This window comes from Cervus elaphus, chromosome 20 (genome assembly GCF_910594005.1).
Source record: "Cervus elaphus chromosome 20, mCerEla1.1, whole genome shotgun sequence".
In the NCBI taxonomy this organism is placed as follows: Eukaryota; Metazoa; Chordata; class Mammalia; order Artiodactyla; family Cervidae; genus Cervus; species Cervus elaphus.
The window spans coordinates 62,445,148-62,453,821 of NC_057834.1; the positions used below are offsets into that span (position 1 = coordinate 62,445,148).

The 8,674-nt window shown below is 37.7% G+C and overlaps 1 pseudogene; it reads right to left on the reverse strand.

The window, feature by feature from the left end:
* Positions 1-1,092: 1,092 nt before the first annotated feature.
* On the reverse strand, positions 1,093-7,818 carry LOC122676748 (annotated as a pseudogene).
* Between the last annotated feature and the right edge of the window lie 856 nt (positions 7,819-8,674).

Below are 8,674 nucleotides of genomic sequence, written 5' to 3' on the forward strand. Positions count from 1 at the left end.
TGATGTAATTCAGAGACTCATAATAGATTGTCAGTATAATTCAGTAGGCTTTAAACTAGTCTTCCTATATTTTATAACTTCTAAATGTCATATTTTAAAATGTGGACAGCATAGTATTAAATATGAATATAAGCATATGCACAAACACATACACAATTTATAGATTTTCAAGTTCAGGTAGAGCCTAGTTGGTCAGAACAGAACAGAACAGTGTTCCAACAAAAAACTCCTGCACAAGAATGTTAGATTTTTTTTTGAATCATGATTAATTTTATTTGTCACTCTATAGACATTGGTCCACTTTTACATAAAAAGTAGGGAGTATCTACTTCCACTTAACTTTCTATGGAACGATTTTGTACTGTAAACCAGAGTAACTTACACAAGGGGAAAAATGACTGAAATCATGCCACAAGATGTCCCCCAAATGTTTTTGTGTGTATGATTATAGGTGTCTATAACTCCACAAAGCTAGTTCCTTCTTATATCAATGTAGTATGTTTAATACCCACACCTAACCATTCAGATCACCAAACTTTCGGGAGAGATTAATATAATAGCTATCATCTCTCAATCAGATGCAATTCCAAATCTGAGTGACTGTGTAAGCACATTCATAGTTAATAGCTGCTTGAAGTTAAAAACCTTTTCCTGTTTCAGAAATATTTACATTAAGACATTTAGAAATGGTTCATAGTATATAACAGCCCAAATATCACTTTTAACCTGTCCTGTGTAAGGAAGTCAAACATTTCAAATTCAGCACATTTTCCCAACATAAATAACACAAACTATTCTAAATGTTACTTATTACAGTGCATATTTCCAAATAGTAAATGGAATGAAATTATATTAAATGTTTATATCATCATATTTGAGTATATTATGGAATCTATATCACAAAAGTCACCTCACATCAATACTATATAATTCACTCTAAAAGAACATCACAGGCACACACAAAAGATAACAAAATTTGATTTTTTATAAATTTAAAGTGTATTATCTAGTTTAAACTACACTAAAAGATTTATTTTAATGAAACAGCCAATTCAAAACCCTATTTCTTTCCAAGTTTGGCATAAGGAAAGTTCAATCCATTCAAATTTTCTGGTTTGTCATCCTATAAATGATGCTATCATTTCCAGGATCCATGTTCCAAATATTGTAACAGGTAACAATCAGAGTCAAGGCCAAGCTGATCATTGTCCAAAGCACCAGGTTCAAAACCACTGGATATTCAAAATTATATTTATAGGCAAGGTTATAAGGAGTTGAGGGGTCCTTCACTTGTTTTGTCTTAAGGATAGTCTTTGGCTTCCTCATAAAGGATGTGTCAAATGATCTGACAATCCCTAACTCTACCACTGCATTCCCACCATAGAGACTGTACATGCCATCTGCACACTTTTGCAGAGCATCAACGAGGATCTTAGAGGCATCTCTAAATTGTTCAGAGTCTTTCCCATAATTTTTCCCAATTTCATCCAGACCTGGTAGCTCCAGTGAGTATAAATCAGGAGAATGATCCTTGGCTAGATGCTTATGTTGGGACAACAAACTTGAAATATCATGCAACACTTGCAGTTCAGAAAGAAAAAGGAGATCAACTTCATTGTCCTACTCAGAGAATTGAGGGGAAGTGAAGTGAGAGCAGAGGTTTCTTGAAACAGTCGATCGTGGAGTTGTCTGAGCATTACTGAGAGATCTTTAAAAACCGAGTTTGCTTCCCACCATGTACACTCTTTCCTCACTGGGAGCCAACTGCAAAACCGCTGGAGTGTCTTCAAAAATAAGGAGTGAACGGAATTTGCCACGCTGTCAAGACTAAAAGGAACTGCATTCTCCAAAGGATATGAAATGACACTGCCTGGGGGGAGAGCAAGCTTGTCCACTCCTTTCACCATCACCATCACAGCCTGGGGATGGTGGAGTAGGTTACCTACTGCAAGGCCCGGCTAAGAAAGCTCTTCTTTCACAGAGAAGCCCATGGACAATGCAGCCATGTTTGGGATTCGCTCTCCTGGAACAGGCCAATTTCCATTCCGGAAAACAACAGATCCTGGTAATCTTAATATACTAAATTTGTTCCCTAAGACATCTGATACAGGTAAGCATAATACTGCTGGCTTAGAACTCTGTTTCCTGATGACTTTGACTCCACCCTTCAGGGCCAGGCTTGCAGGATTACTCTGAGGATCCAATGAGACACCCACGGACTGGGTTTAGAAGAGAGATGGATCAGTTCCTTGTGCTGCCCTAATACTGTACAGTCCAAACAACAGGGAAGATGCACGACGCTGGACCCAGATGCCAATGATGGGAGCCTCACAAACTTGTGGTTGAGGTCAAGGGCAGCCACAGCCAGATGGCAGGGTCACAAGGAGGTACATCACCAAAGTTTAGGAAGCCAGACACAGCGAGGTCATATAAACATAAGGGTCCATATAGAAATGACAGTCGTCAAGTTCCATTTGCAGCTTACATCTGGAGTAGAGAAGGCAGATGCCTTCAGGAAGCTGCCGTCGATATTGGCAACACTTTATTTCACTCCTTGCAGGAAACACAAAACAGACACAACTCCCTGTGCCCTCCAAGAGCCGCCGTGTGTATTTGTTGAATGAATGAACTCAGAGTGACTGAAAAGCCTGCTGAATACATGTGTCTCAGCTCCCCACTCTCCTCCCAACCAGATTTTGGGAGCAAGTGGCAGTGAAATCAAATCCTGAAAGAAAGCATCTGCTCCTAAGAGAACGCAAACAGGGAGGCCAGGACCGGCATGAAGGTAAGAGAGTCAGGTTTTGTCCCCACATTGCCCGAGATACCCTAGTGCAGGTGGCTCCTCTTCATTGTTTTTCCTGGGGTTCTGCCAAGACGGTGACAATTTATCCCTGCCTTCTCTGAGGGAGTCTCATGCCACAGCTCAGCTTCTCCACAAATGTCAACCAGCCTGATCCCTCTCCTGGCTGCGCTTGGAATCACCTGTGGAGCTTTAAAAGCTGCTGATGCCTCTGGAATAGTAGATTTTTAAAAAATACATTTTTATTAAGATGAGTTACATTGATCAAGTGTTCATTGTTCTCTGGAAGTCGTCTTTGATAGCAGCGCTAATGACACTTATTTTACTTGGAGTGTGAACTTTACTCTCTTCAGTGGAGTCTAACTATCTTTAGGGAGGGCCCATTTTATATTTATTTTCTTATTCCTACCACCTTATATAATATTTACTGTTATATAGCTATTTAACTGTTCAAAAATGAGTGGGAGGATAAGTAAATGAACACAGATATTAATAAAGGAACAAACAAATGACTATCAAAATATGTTTAGGAAATAGTTTTCAATACCAACGCAGCCATCAGAAGATAGTTTACATGGTACTTTTCAACTTTTCATTGATTTCTATATGGCACATTCTGTCAATACCATAATCATAAGTTGCTTTTGGTACTTTGTTGATTCATTAAGTAAAATATTTTATTCCCAGTGGATTTTTAAAAGAGCATAAAGGTGTTAACTAAGATAGAAGATGTGAATTTCTCATTAAGAAGCATTGGGCACTTTCAATATGTAAGTAAACAATTTTTATAAAATTAGAGTTAAATCATTTGAAAAAGAAATTGGAACTTAATATGATGTACATGGGGATTCCCTGGTAGCTCAGCTAGTAAAGAATCCCCTCTGCAATGTAGGAGACCCAGGTTCAATTCCTGGGTCAGGAAGATCTGCTGGAGAAGGGATAGGCTCCCCACTCCAGTATTCTTGGGCTTCCCTGGTGGTCAGCTGGTAAAGAATCCACCTGTAATGCAGGAGACATGGATTGAATCTCTGAATTGGGAAGATCCCCTGGAAAAGGGAACCGGCTACCCACTCCAGTATTCTAGCCTGGAGAATTCCATGGACTGTATAGCCCATGAGGCAGCAAAGAGTCTGACATGACTGAGCAACTTTCACTTTTCATGATGTACATGGTCCATAGAATCCACTCTGATGCTGTTCTGATTAGCCTGCCTGGCTGTGGTCCTGTTGCTGGGTGGCAGCTTGATTGGTTGCTGTGTGATAGATAGACTTTGTAATGGTCAACTCTGCCAGTCAGTCATACAACTGGAGATAAAATAAATTCAGGACTCTATTTAGCTCTGTGACCTTCACTGGTAATGAATCCTGTAGCTTCATTAGTTGCAATTTAAAGCTTTTTAAAATTAATTGCCTTTTCTTTAATGAAGTTTTTGCTTGCTTGGCAATCAGAACAATGGTAAATACATCAACAAACTTAACAAAATTTATTACAGGCTAGCTGTGACCTTGAAGAGGCTTTTTTGTTTTCAATTATAATGTCATGTATTATATAGAATGCATAGGAAGGGCTTTATTTTAATTATTATAATCATTCTTTATGTGCTAAAAACTTATTATATTGCAATCTTGTGTACTTCACTATGATACATTAAAATCTCTTCTAAAATCACTTATGCTCATATTCAGGATTTTACATTTTCATTTGTTTAGCTTATTTGGCCATGTGATTGTCATATTGCTCCAGGCACAGAAGCAACCACTCTGACACTAATGTTTTTTAAACTACATTACATTATACATATGCCTAACAGAAGTATGAATCAATGCCAGCATTGCAAAGGAAAAAAATTCATGAAATGTAGTGTTACATAGAAGAATAATTTACTCTGGTGGAAACCAGGGTTTTAATTTCCATAGTTTGAACTTCTATTTTTACCTGTGCACAAAAACAAGTTGAAATATTTATTCATTGGGTCAATTACATAGTGTGTGGATATAGATAAAGATAGTCATAATTTTTTTCAGCCTGAGTTTGTGTCTTTGGGTATGGGCTATTCTATAGTTGCTAGATTATTATGTTTCATAATTATGTTGGGGCATATTTTCTCTCTTTAACTGCAGAAGGCATTCACTTCATTATTCACAGTGCATATACCTGGGTTGTTTTTATGAGAGTAAGATGAATTTTCAATGCATCATTCATAAACCAGAGTTACCAAAATATCACTCCTTTATAGCTATGAAATGAGATAAACTTTAGGATGAATTTAAAACTTCAGTGTATGAAAAAGTCTCTGTGTCTCACTGGGTCATTATAATAACTAAATGAAAAAAAAAGTCTCTGAAGCAATTAAGACAATGCTAACTCAGATAATCAGTGTATTAGGAAGTCCAACAAAATTATTTGTATAGTGAAATAATGTTGATAAAATATGTCCCACTTCTTAACCAAAAATATACTTTTTATAAAAATATTCCATTAAGTCTGGATCAATTTGGGACTTCCTTGGTGGTACAGTGGTTAAAGGTCCACGTGCCAATGCAGGGGACACGGTTCAGTCCCTGGGCCAGGAAGATTCCACATGCCATGGGGCAACTAAGCCCACGTGCCACAGCTCCTGAGCCCATACTCTAGAGCCCGTGCCCTGCAATAAGACAGTAACCCCCACTCACTGCAACTGGAGAAAGCCTAACACAGCGACAAAGACCCAACACAGCCAAAAATGAAATCTAGAGAATTTGAAAGTCAGAATAAAAGCATACAATTAACTGGACATTAACATACAGATAAATCATCTAGTTGGATTCCACCCCCCGCCCCCGCCACTGGCTCAACATATCCCAAATTATCTATGAACTCATTTATTTTCCTTTAAATGGCTTGCCATTGAAAATATTTCTATATATCCATTTGCTGAAAAAATTTATCAAATACCATCACTTTCAATTTCAGTCCCAATATTAAAACATTAGTACTTAAAAAAAGAAAGAAAACTACTAAACTTTCAGGGTATTTAAGCTACAGAGAACTTCAGGAATATTCAACTCTTCCTTCCCATTTTAGTAGGAGGAAATTGAGGTAGAGTGGCATCGGTGGTATGTGTAATATCTCTTGCTTATTCAAATTTTAGTACACTCTAATCAGTGCTATAAATAGATATGGACATTTTCAGAAGCAGACACTCTTTTTTCAATAGGTAGAAAGGAGGGAAAGAAGTGAGGGAAGAGAAAAATAGGTCTAGAAGATGGGAGAAAAACAGATGGAATTACAAAGCCAATCACACAAGGCACGGAGAGAAAGGAGCTATGTGTGTTATGGTCCCCAAATACATTTACCCAGGAAGCTCAGAATATCACAACATTCAGACTTAAACGTGCATTTTAAAGCAGACTATGAGTTTTAAAAAGTTGCAAATGACACCATATTCTTGCATGTAAAAGATGCCTAGCAAAACAAACCAAGAAGCAACCTTCTTCTGTTCTCTGTGTGAAAAAGACTTCTAGGTAGTGGTGTTTTTTGTTTCATTAGTCATAATCCATATCCATATTTTATTATTTTAATAATTGATGTTTTATTTTAATAATTGAGAGTGTATAAAATAAACTTCAGCAGAGCATTGGTATTTACACACTCCTTAAAACATTCAGTTCAGTCACTCAGTTGTGTCTGACTCTGCAAACCCATGGACTGCAGCATGCCAGGCCTCCCAGTCCATTACCAACTGGGAGTCTACTCAAACTCATGTCCATCAAGTCAGTATTGCCATCCATCCATCTCATTCTCTGCTGTCCCCTTCTCCTCCTGCCTTCAATCTTTCCCAGCATCAGGGTCTCTTACAGTGAGTCTGTTCTTTGCATCAGGGGGCCAAATTATTGGAGTTTCAGCTTCAGCATCAGTCCTTCCAATGAACACTCAGGACTGATTTATTTTAGGATGGACTGGTTGGATCTCCTTGCAGTCCAAGGGCCTCTCAAGAGTCTTCAACACCAATTCAAAAGCATCACTTCTTCGGCACTCAGCTTTCTTTAAGGTCCAGCTCTCAATCCATGCATAACTACTGGAAAAACCATAGTTTTGACTAGACAGACCTTTGTTGGCAAAGAAATGTCTCTGGTTTTTAATATGCCATCTACGTTTGTTATAGCTTTTCCTCCACGGACCAAACATCTTTTAATTTTGTGGCTGCAGTCACCATCTGCAGTGATTTTGGAGCCCCCAAAATAGTCTGTCACTGTTTCCATTGTTTCCCGATCTATTTGCCATGAAATGATAGGACAAGATGCCATAATCTTAGTTTTTCAAACGTTGAATTTTAAGCCAGCTTTTTCACGCTCCTCTTTCACTTTCATCACAAGACTCTTTAGTTCTTCTTCACTTTCTGCCATAAGGGTGGTGTCATCTGCCTATCTGAGGTTATTGATATTTCTCCCGGAAATCTTGATTCCAGCTTGTGCTTCAACCAGCCCCACATTTTGTATGATGTACTCTGCATGTAAGTTAAATAAGCAGGGTAACAATATACAGCCTTGACATACTCCTTTCCCAATTTGGAACCAGTCTGTTGTTCCATGTCTGGTTCTAACTGTTGCTTCTTGACCTGCATACAGATTTTTCAGGAGGCAGGTAACATGATCTGGTATTCCCATCTCTTGAGGAATTTTCCACAGTTTGTCATGATCCACACAGTCAAAGGCTTTGGCATAGTCAATAAAGCAGAAATAGATGTTTTTTTTTCTGAAATTCTCTTGCTTTTTTGATGATCCAACAGATGTTGGCAATTTGATCTCTGGTTGCTTTACCTTTTCTAAATCCATTTTGAACATCTGGAAGTTCACGGTTCATGTACTATTGAAGCCTGCCTTGGAGAATTTTTAGTATTACTTTGCTAGTGTATGAAATGAGGGCAGTTGTGCAGTAGTTTGAACATTCTTTGGCATTAAAATGGTTAATTTTTTGATTATAGGGATTTTCCTCAACAAACGTATAGCAATCACGGTGCCTTCAATTCCATTAGCCATGCTGTACCTTTCAAGACAGCTTTGTTAGCATCGTTGCCAAGCTTTCTAGAGTTTGAATCCTGGCTTAGGCATGTGGAATTACTACATTCTCTCTTGTCATGTTTTGTGATGACTTTTGTCCTAAGCTCTTTTGGTGTATGCAAAGAGAATGGACTTAGAGCACTTGGCCAGAAATTCACAGATTTCTTTTGTGAGGGATGATGAGGTACTCACTGTTCCAATCTCATCTTTTATATTTTGTTGAAGTTCAGTTGATTTACAGTATGGTATTAGTTTCATGTGTATAGCAAAGTGACTTGGTGATATGGATAAATATGTATATATTCTTACTCATTTGAAAATCCTTTGTCATTAAAGTTTATTACAAGATATTGGATATAGTCCCTTCTGCTCTACACTATATCTAGTCTTTTGTTTTACGTATGATAGTGGGCATCTGTTAAACTGATAATCCCAATTTACTCCTTCCATCCTCTTCCCCTTGGTACCCATAAGTTTGTTTTCTGTCTGTGAGTCTGTTTCTTTTTTGTAAATAAGTTCATTTGTACTGTATTTTAGATTCCACATATAAGTGATATCATATCTTATTTGTCTTTGTCTGACTTACTTCATTTAGTATGATAACTTCTAAGGCTATCCATGTTGCTTCAAATGGCATTATTTCATTCTTTTTATGACTGAGTAGTATTATATCATGTGTGTGTGTATTAAATAAGGTACTATATATACCACATCTTTTGACTGACACTTAGTTTTGCTTCCATGTCTTGGCTATTCTAAATAGTATTGCTGTGAGCACTGGGGTACATGTATCCCATTTTGAATTAGGGCTTTCATATTTTTCAGATATATGCCT